The sequence below is a fragment of the Mya arenaria genome, chromosome 11 (assembly GCF_026914265.1).
Source record: "Mya arenaria isolate MELC-2E11 chromosome 11, ASM2691426v1".
Lineage (NCBI taxonomy): Eukaryota > Metazoa > Mollusca > Bivalvia > Myida > Myidae > Mya > Mya arenaria.
Window position 1 is genome coordinate 29,713,969 of NC_069132.1, and position 8,260 is coordinate 29,722,228.

Below are 8,260 nucleotides of genomic sequence, written 5' to 3' on the forward strand. Positions count from 1 at the left end.
GGGTGGCATCATCAATTAATATATGGGGATACCCCTTGGGTACACCCATAAGTAAATAATAAGCTGGTCCTATGATTAAATATGTATTTTACACCCGAGGAGGGCCACTAAAATTATATTGGAGACTTACCGTGAGTGGCACCAGAAATTAATGTGGGCAATAGACAGACAAAGATTGAACACAGTAGCTCACCTTGAGCAATTTGTGCTCTGGTGAGCTAATAAAAACAGACATATCTCTAAAAACGATGGCTCCATAAATAAAAAAGGTACCATAAATAAGGAGGTTCCTGCGAGTGGCCCAATGCAGTTCTAATTCTGGCAATGTCACCGACTGGCGGTTGGATAGAATTCTGTTGACACACTCTTCCAAGATGACACAGTTCAATTTGTCTGTAAGGAAAAGATACCAATCATATTGGATCAATATGCAATATTCTTATAAAATGAAAAACATTGTAGGGTATTATTTATAAACTAGAAATGCTGCTATGTGACAAAACCAGGTTGTAATGATAAGCTTTCAGAAATCTTCCTAAATAGAAATTTCGTGTCCAAAATACAAGGCTGTATTGAACATCATTTTCACTACTATTCATATGCATTGCTGTGCCACAATGACATCTTTGCACAAAATCAAAGATATTTACCAGCACATGCATGCACACAATGTAAACATCTTTGAAAACAAGAAGAGATGAAAATCAGTATGGTAGAATTTGAAGTACAAATTTTCAAAACAAGTCATGCTTCTTTTTGCAGTAATGTTGTTTCTGAGATTCTTTGGGTACAATTCTTACCGGCTATTAATGTACAAGTCAGTAGGACGGCTGCTGCAGGTATGTAGATGTTGTCACGGTTGGACCTCAAGATCATTGACTCCAACAATTAAATACAGCGCCTCCCACCGATGGTCCTATAAATAAAAATTCACATTCACCAAAAGGCTAGCCCCATAAATATACAGGGAGACACCTCTACGGTGGTACCAAAAATATGTATGAAGCTCTAAATATGTATTTTACACAGGAGTGGCATTTTCAATAAATAAAGAGATATCCCATGGATAGCACATGCAAGTTAACAAGAGATGTTTGTTAAACATTATGCCCCCCCCCCACCTGAATGCCCCAAAATCAAAAGGGGTCATCTACTAGTCAGACCAAACCTCCAAGGCAAGCTTGAGGGCCTACCGTCCATTAACCGTGAGTGGCTCCAGAAATTAATCTGGGCAATACTCCGCGGCTCAATCCATACTAAATGGATTATTTGAGTAAATCCCAATAGTGGCACCTATGAATAAATATGTATTATTCACCCGAGGAGGGCCCCTAAAATTATTATGGAGATTTACCGTGAGTGGCACCAGAAATTAATCTGGGCAATACTCCGCGGCTCAATCCATAGTCAAAGGATTTCTTTGAGTAAATCCCACAAGTGGCACCTATAAATAAATATGTATTTTACAACCATGAACCCCTAAAATTATTATGGAGATTTACCGTGAGTGGCACCAGAAATTAATCTGGGCAATACTCCGCGGCTCAATCCATAGTCAAAGGATTTCTTTGAGTAAATCCCACAAGTGGCACCTATAAATAAATATGTATTTTACAACAGAGGAGGGCCCCTAAAATTATTATGGAGATTTACCGTGAGTGGCACCAGAAATTAATCTGGGCAATACTCCGCGGCTCAATCCATAGTCAAAGGATTTCTTTGAGTAAATCCCACAAGTGGCACCTATAAATAAATATGTATTTTACACCCGAGGAGGGCCCCTAAAATTACTATGGAGATTTACCGTGAGTGGCACCAAAAATTAATCTGGGCAATACTCCGCGGCTCAATCCATAGTCAAAGGATTTCTTTGAGTAAATCCCACAAGTGGCACCTATAAATAAATATGTATTTTACACCCGAGGAGGGCCCCTAAAATTATTATGGAGATTTACCGTGAGTGGCACCAGAAATTAATCTGGGCAATACTCCACGGCTCAATCTATAGTCAAAGGATTTCTTTGAGTAAATCCCACGAGTGGCACCTATAAATAAATATGTATTTTACACCCGAGGAGGGCCCCTAAAATTATTATGGAGATTTACCGTGAGTGGCACCAGAAATTAATCTGGGCAATACTCCGCGGCTCAATCCATAGTCAAAGGATTTCTTTGAGTAAATCCCATGGGTGGCATCATCAATTAATATATGGGGATACCCCTTGGGTACACCCATAAGTAAATAATAAGCTGGTCCTATGATTAAATACGTATTTTACACCCGAGGAGGGCCACTAAAATTATTATGAAGACTTACCGTGAGTGGCACCAGAAATTAATGTGGGCAATAGACAGACAAAGATTGAACACAGTAGCTCACCTTGAGCAATTTGTGCTCTGGTGAGCTAATAAAAACAGACATATCTCTAAAAACGATGGCTCCATAAATAAAAAAGGTACCATAAATAAGGAGGTTCCTGCGAGTGGCCCAATGCAGTTTTAATTCTGGCAATGTCACCGACTGGCGGTTGGATAGAATTCTGTTGACACACTCTTCCAAGATGACACAGTTCAATTTGTCTGTAAGGAAAAGATACCAATCATATTGGATCAATATGCAATATTCTTATAAAATGAAAAACATTGTAGGGTATTATTTATAAACTAGAAATGCTGCTATGTGACAAAACCAGGTTGTAATGATAAGCTTTTCAGAAATCTTCCAAATAGAAATTTCGTGTCCAAAATACAAGGCTGTATTGAACATCATTTTCACTACTATTCATATGCATTGCTGTGCCACAATGACATCTTTGCACAAAATCAAAGATATTTACCAGCACATGCATGCACACAATGTAAACATCTTTGAAAACAAGAAGAGATGAAAATCAGTATGGTAGAATTTGAAGTACAAATTTTCAAAACAAGTCATGCTTCTTTTTGCAGTAATGTTGTTTCTGAGATTCTTTGGGTACAATTCTTACCGGCTATTAATGTACAAGTCAGTAGGACGGCTGCTGCAGGTATGTAGATGTTGTCACGGTTGGACCTCAAGATCATTGACTCCAACAATTAAATACAGCGCCTCCCACCGATGGTCCTATAAATAAAAATTCACATTCACCAAAAGGCTAGCCCCATAAATATACAGGGAGACACCTCTACGGTGGTACCAAAAATATGTATGAAGCTCTAAATATGTATTTTACACAGGAGTGGCATTTTCAATAAATAAAGAGATATCCCATGGATAGCACATGCAAGTTAACAAGAGATGTTTGTTAAACATTATGCCCCCCCCCCCCACCTGAATGCCCCAAAATCAAAAGGGGTCATCTACTAGTCAGACCAAACCTCCAAGGCAAGCTTGAGGGCCTACCGTCCATTAACCGTGAGTGGCTCCAGAAATTAATCTGGGCAATACTCCGCGGCTCAATCCATACTAAATGGATTATTTGAGTAAATCCCAATAGTGGCACCTATGAATAAATATGTATTATTCACCCGAGGAGGGCCCCTAAAATTATTATGGAGATTTACCGTGAGTGGCACCAGAAATTAATCTGGGCAATACTCCGCGGCTCAATCCATAGTCAAAGGATTTCTTTGAGTAAATCCCACAAGTGGCACCTATAAATAAATATGTATTTTACAACCATGAACCCCTAAAATTATTATGGAGATTTACCGTGAGTGGCACCAGAAATTAATCTGGGCAATACTCCGCGGCTCAATCCATAGTCAAAGGATTTCTTTGAGTAAATCCCACAAGTGGCACCTATAAATAAATATGTATTTTACAACCATGAACCCCTAAAATTATTATGGAGATTTACCGTGAGTGGCACCAGAAATTAATCTGGGCAATACTCCGCGGCTCAATCCATAGTCAAAGGATTTCTTTGAGTAAATCCCACAAGTGGCACCTATAAATAAATATGTATTTTACACCCGAGGAGGGCCCCTAAAATTATTATGGAGATTAACCGTGAGTGGCACCAGAAATTAATCTGGGCAATACTCCGCGGCTCAATCCATAGTCAAAGGATTTCTTTGAGTAAATCCCACAAGTGGCACCTATAAATAAATATGTATTTTACACCTGAGGAGGGCCCCTAAAATTAGTATGGAGATTTACCGTGAGTGGCACCAGAAATTAATCTGGGCAATACTCCGCGGCTCAATCCATAGTCAAAGGATTTCTTTGAGTAAATCCCATGGGTGGCATCATCAATTAATATATGGGGATACCCCTTGGGTACACCCATAAGTAAATAATAAGCTGGTCCTATGATTAAATATGTATTTTACACCCGAGGAGGGCCACTAAAATTATTATGGAGACTTACCGTGAGTGGCACCAGAAATTAATGTGGGCAATAGACAGACAAAGATTGAACACAGTAGCTCACCTTGAGCAATTTGTGCTCTGGTGAGCTAATAAAAACAGACATATCTCTAAAAACGATGGCTCCATAAATAAAAAAGGTACCATAAATAAGGAGGTTCCTGCGAGTGGCCCAATGCAGTTTTAATTCTGGCAATGTCACCGACTGGCGGTTGGATAGAATTCTGTTGACACACTCTTCCAAGATGACACAGTTCAATTTGTCTGTAAGGAAAAGATACCAATCATATTGGATCAATATGCAATATTCTTATAAAATGAAAAACATTGTAGGGTATTATTTATAAACTAGAAATGCTGCTATGTGACGAAACTAGGTTGTAATGATAAGCTTTCAGAAATCTTCCAAATAGAAATTTCGTGTCCAAAATACAAGGCTGTATTGAACATCATTTTCACTACTATTCATATGCATTGCTGTGCCACAATGACATCTTTGCACAAAATCAAAGATATTTACCAGCACATGCATGCACACAATGTAAACATCTTTGAAAACAAGAAGAGATGAAAATCAGTATGGTAGAATTTGAAGTACAAATTTTCAAAACAAGTCATGCTTCTTTTTGCAGTAATGTTGTTTCTGAGATTCTTTGGGTACAATTCTTACCGGCTATTAATGTACAAGTCAGTAGGACGGCTGCTGCAGGTATGTAGATGTTGTCACGGTTGGACCTCAAGATCATTGACTCCAACAATTAAATACAGCGCCTCCCACCGATGGTCCTATAAATAAAAATTCACATTCACCAAAAGGCTAGCCCCATAAATATACAGGGAGACACCTCTACGGTGGTACCAAAAATTTGTATGAAGCTCTAAATATGTATTTTACACAGGAGTGGCATTTTCAATAAGAGATATCCCATGGATAGCACATGCAAGTTAACAAGAGATGTTTGTTAAACATTATGCCCCCCCCCCCGCCACCTGAATGCCCCAAAATCAAAAGGGGTCATCTACTAGTCAGACCAAACCTCCAAGGCAAGCTTGAGGGGCTACCGTCCATTAACCGTGAGTGGCTCCAGAATCTGGGCAATACTCCGCGGCTCAATCCATACTAAATGGATTATTTGAGTAAATCCCACAAGTGGCACCTATGAATAAATATGTATTATACACCCGAGGAGGGCCCCTAAAATTATAATGGAGATTTACCGTGAGTGGCACCAGAAATTAATCTGGGCAATACTCCGCGGCTCAATCCATAGTCAAAGAATTTCTTTGAGTAAATCCCACAAGTGGCACCTATAAATAAATATGTATTTTACAACCATGAACCCCTAAAATTATTATGGAGATTTACCGTGAGTGGCACCAGAAATTAATCTGGGCAATACTCCGCGGCTTAATCCATAGTCAAAGGATTTCTTTGAGTAAATCCCACAAGTGGCACCTATAAATAAATATGTATTTTACACCCGAGGAGGGCCCCTAAAATTATTATGGAGATTTACCGTGAGTGGCACCAGAAATTAATCTGGGCAATACTCCGCGGCTCAATCCATAGTCAAAGGATTTCTTTGAGTAAATCCCACAAGTGGCACCTATAAATAAATATGTATTTTACAACCATGAACCCCTAAAATTATCATGGAGATTTACCGTGAGTGGCACCAGAAATTAATCTGGGCAATACTCCGCGGCTCAATCCATAGTCAAAGGATTTCTTTGAGTAAATCCCACAAGTGGCACCTATAAATAAATATGTATTTTACACCCGAGGAGGGCCCCTAAAATTATTATGGAGATTTACCGTGAGTGGCACCAGAAATTAATCTGGGCAATACTCCGCGGCTCAATCCATAGTCAAAGGATTTCTTTGAGTAAATCCCACAAGTGGCACCTATAAATAAATATGTATTTTACAACCATGAACCCCTAAAATTATTATGGAGATTTACCGTGAGTGGCACCAAGAATTAATCTGGGCAATACTCCGCGGCTCAATCCATAGTCAAAGGATTTCTTTGAGTAAATCCCACAAGTGGCACCTATAAATAAATATGTATTTTACACCCGAGGAGGGCCCCTAAAATTATTATGGAGATTTACCGTGAGTGGCACCAGAAATTAATCTGGGCAATACTCCGCGGCTCAATCCATAGTCAAAGGATTTCTTTGAGTAAATCCCACAAGTGGCACCTATAAATAAATATGTATTTTACACCCGAGGAGGGCCCCTAAAATTACTATGGAGATTTACCGTGAGTGGCACCAGAAATTAATCTGGGCAATACTCCGCGGCTCAATCCATAGTCAAAGGATTTCTTTGAGTAAATCCCACAAGTGGCACCTATAAATAAATATGTATTTTACACCCGAGGAGGGCCCCTAAAATTACTATGGAGATTTACCGTGAGTGGCACCAGAAATTAATCTGGGCAATACTCCGCGGCTCAATCCATAGTCAAAGGATTTCTTTGAGTAAATCCCACGAGTGGCACCTATAAATAAACATGTATTTTACACCCGAGGAGGGCCCCTAAAATTATTATGGAGATTTACCGTGAGTGGCACCAGAAATTAATCTGGGCAATACTCCGCGGCTCAATCCATAGTCAAAGGATTTCTTTGAGTAAATCCCATGGGTGGCATCATCAATTAATATATGGGGATACCCCTTGGGTACACCCATAAGTAAATAATAAGCTGGTCCTATGATTAAATATGTATTTTACACCCGAGGAGGGCCACTAAAATTATTATGGAGACTTACCCTGAGTGGCACCAGAAATTAATGTGGGCAATAGACAGACAAAGATTGAACACAGTAGCTCACCTTGAGCAATTTGTGCTCTGGTGAGCTAATAAAAACAGACATATCTTTAAAAACGATGGCTCCATAAATAAAAAAGGTACCATAAATAAGGAGGTTCCTGCGAGTGGCCCAATGCAGTTTTAATTCTGGCAATGTCACCGACTGGCGGTTGGATAGAATTCTGTTGACACACTCTTCCAAGATGACACAGTTCAATTTGTCTGTAAGGAAAAGATACCAATCATATTGGATCAATATGCAATATTCTTATAAAATGAAAAACATTGTAGGGTATTATTTATAAACTAGAAATGCTGCTATGTGACGAAACCAGGTTGTAATGATAAGCTTTCAGAAATCTTCCAAATAGAAATTTCGTGTCCAAAATACAAGGCTGTATTGAACATCATTTTCACTACTATTCATATGCATTGCTGTGCCACAATGACATCTTTGCACAAAATCAAAGATATTTACCAGCACATGCATGCACACAATGTAAACATCTTTGAAAACAAGAAGAGATGAAAATCAGTATGGTAGAATTTGAAGTACAAATTTTCAAAACAAGTCGTGCTTCTTTTTGCAGTAATGTTGTTTCTGAGATTCTTTGGGTACAATTCTTACCGGCTATTAATGTACAAGTCAGTAGGACGGCTGCTGCAGGTATGTAGATGTTGTCACGGTTGGACCTCAAGATCATTGACTCCAACAATTAAATACAGCGCCTCCCACCGATGGTCCTATAAATAAAAATTCACATTCACCAAAAGGCTAGCCCCATAAATATACAGGGAGACACCTCTACGGTGGTACCAAAAATATGTATGAAGCTCTAAATATGTATTTTACACAGGAGTGGCATTTTCAATAAATAAAGAGATATCCCATGGATAGCACATGCAAGTTAACAAGAGATGTTTGTTAAACATTATGCTCCCCCCCCCACCTGAATGCCCCAAAATCAAAAGGGGTCATCTACTAGTCAGACCAAACCTCCAAGGCAAGCTTGAGGGCCTACCGTCCATTAACCGTGAGTGGCTCCAGAAATTAATCTGGGCAATACTCCGCGGCTCAATCCATACTAA

At 39.2% G+C, this 8,260-nt stretch overlaps 1 long non-coding RNA gene across 1 annotated transcript; it reads right to left on the reverse strand.

Moving 5' to 3' along the window:
- Nucleotides 1-320: 320 nt before the first annotated feature.
- Nucleotides 321-7,910, reverse strand: LOC128207404 (uncharacterized). The gene is made up of 8 exons (XR_008256698.1): nt 7,800-7,910; nt 7,274-7,393; nt 5,022-5,137; nt 4,496-4,615; nt 2,988-3,103; nt 2,461-2,580; nt 801-916; nt 321-393 (listed from the first exon to the last, which is right to left on the reverse strand). It is a non-coding gene; the product is annotated as an uncharacterized LOC128207404 (long non-coding RNA).
- Nucleotides 7,911-8,260: the final 350 nt, after the last annotated feature.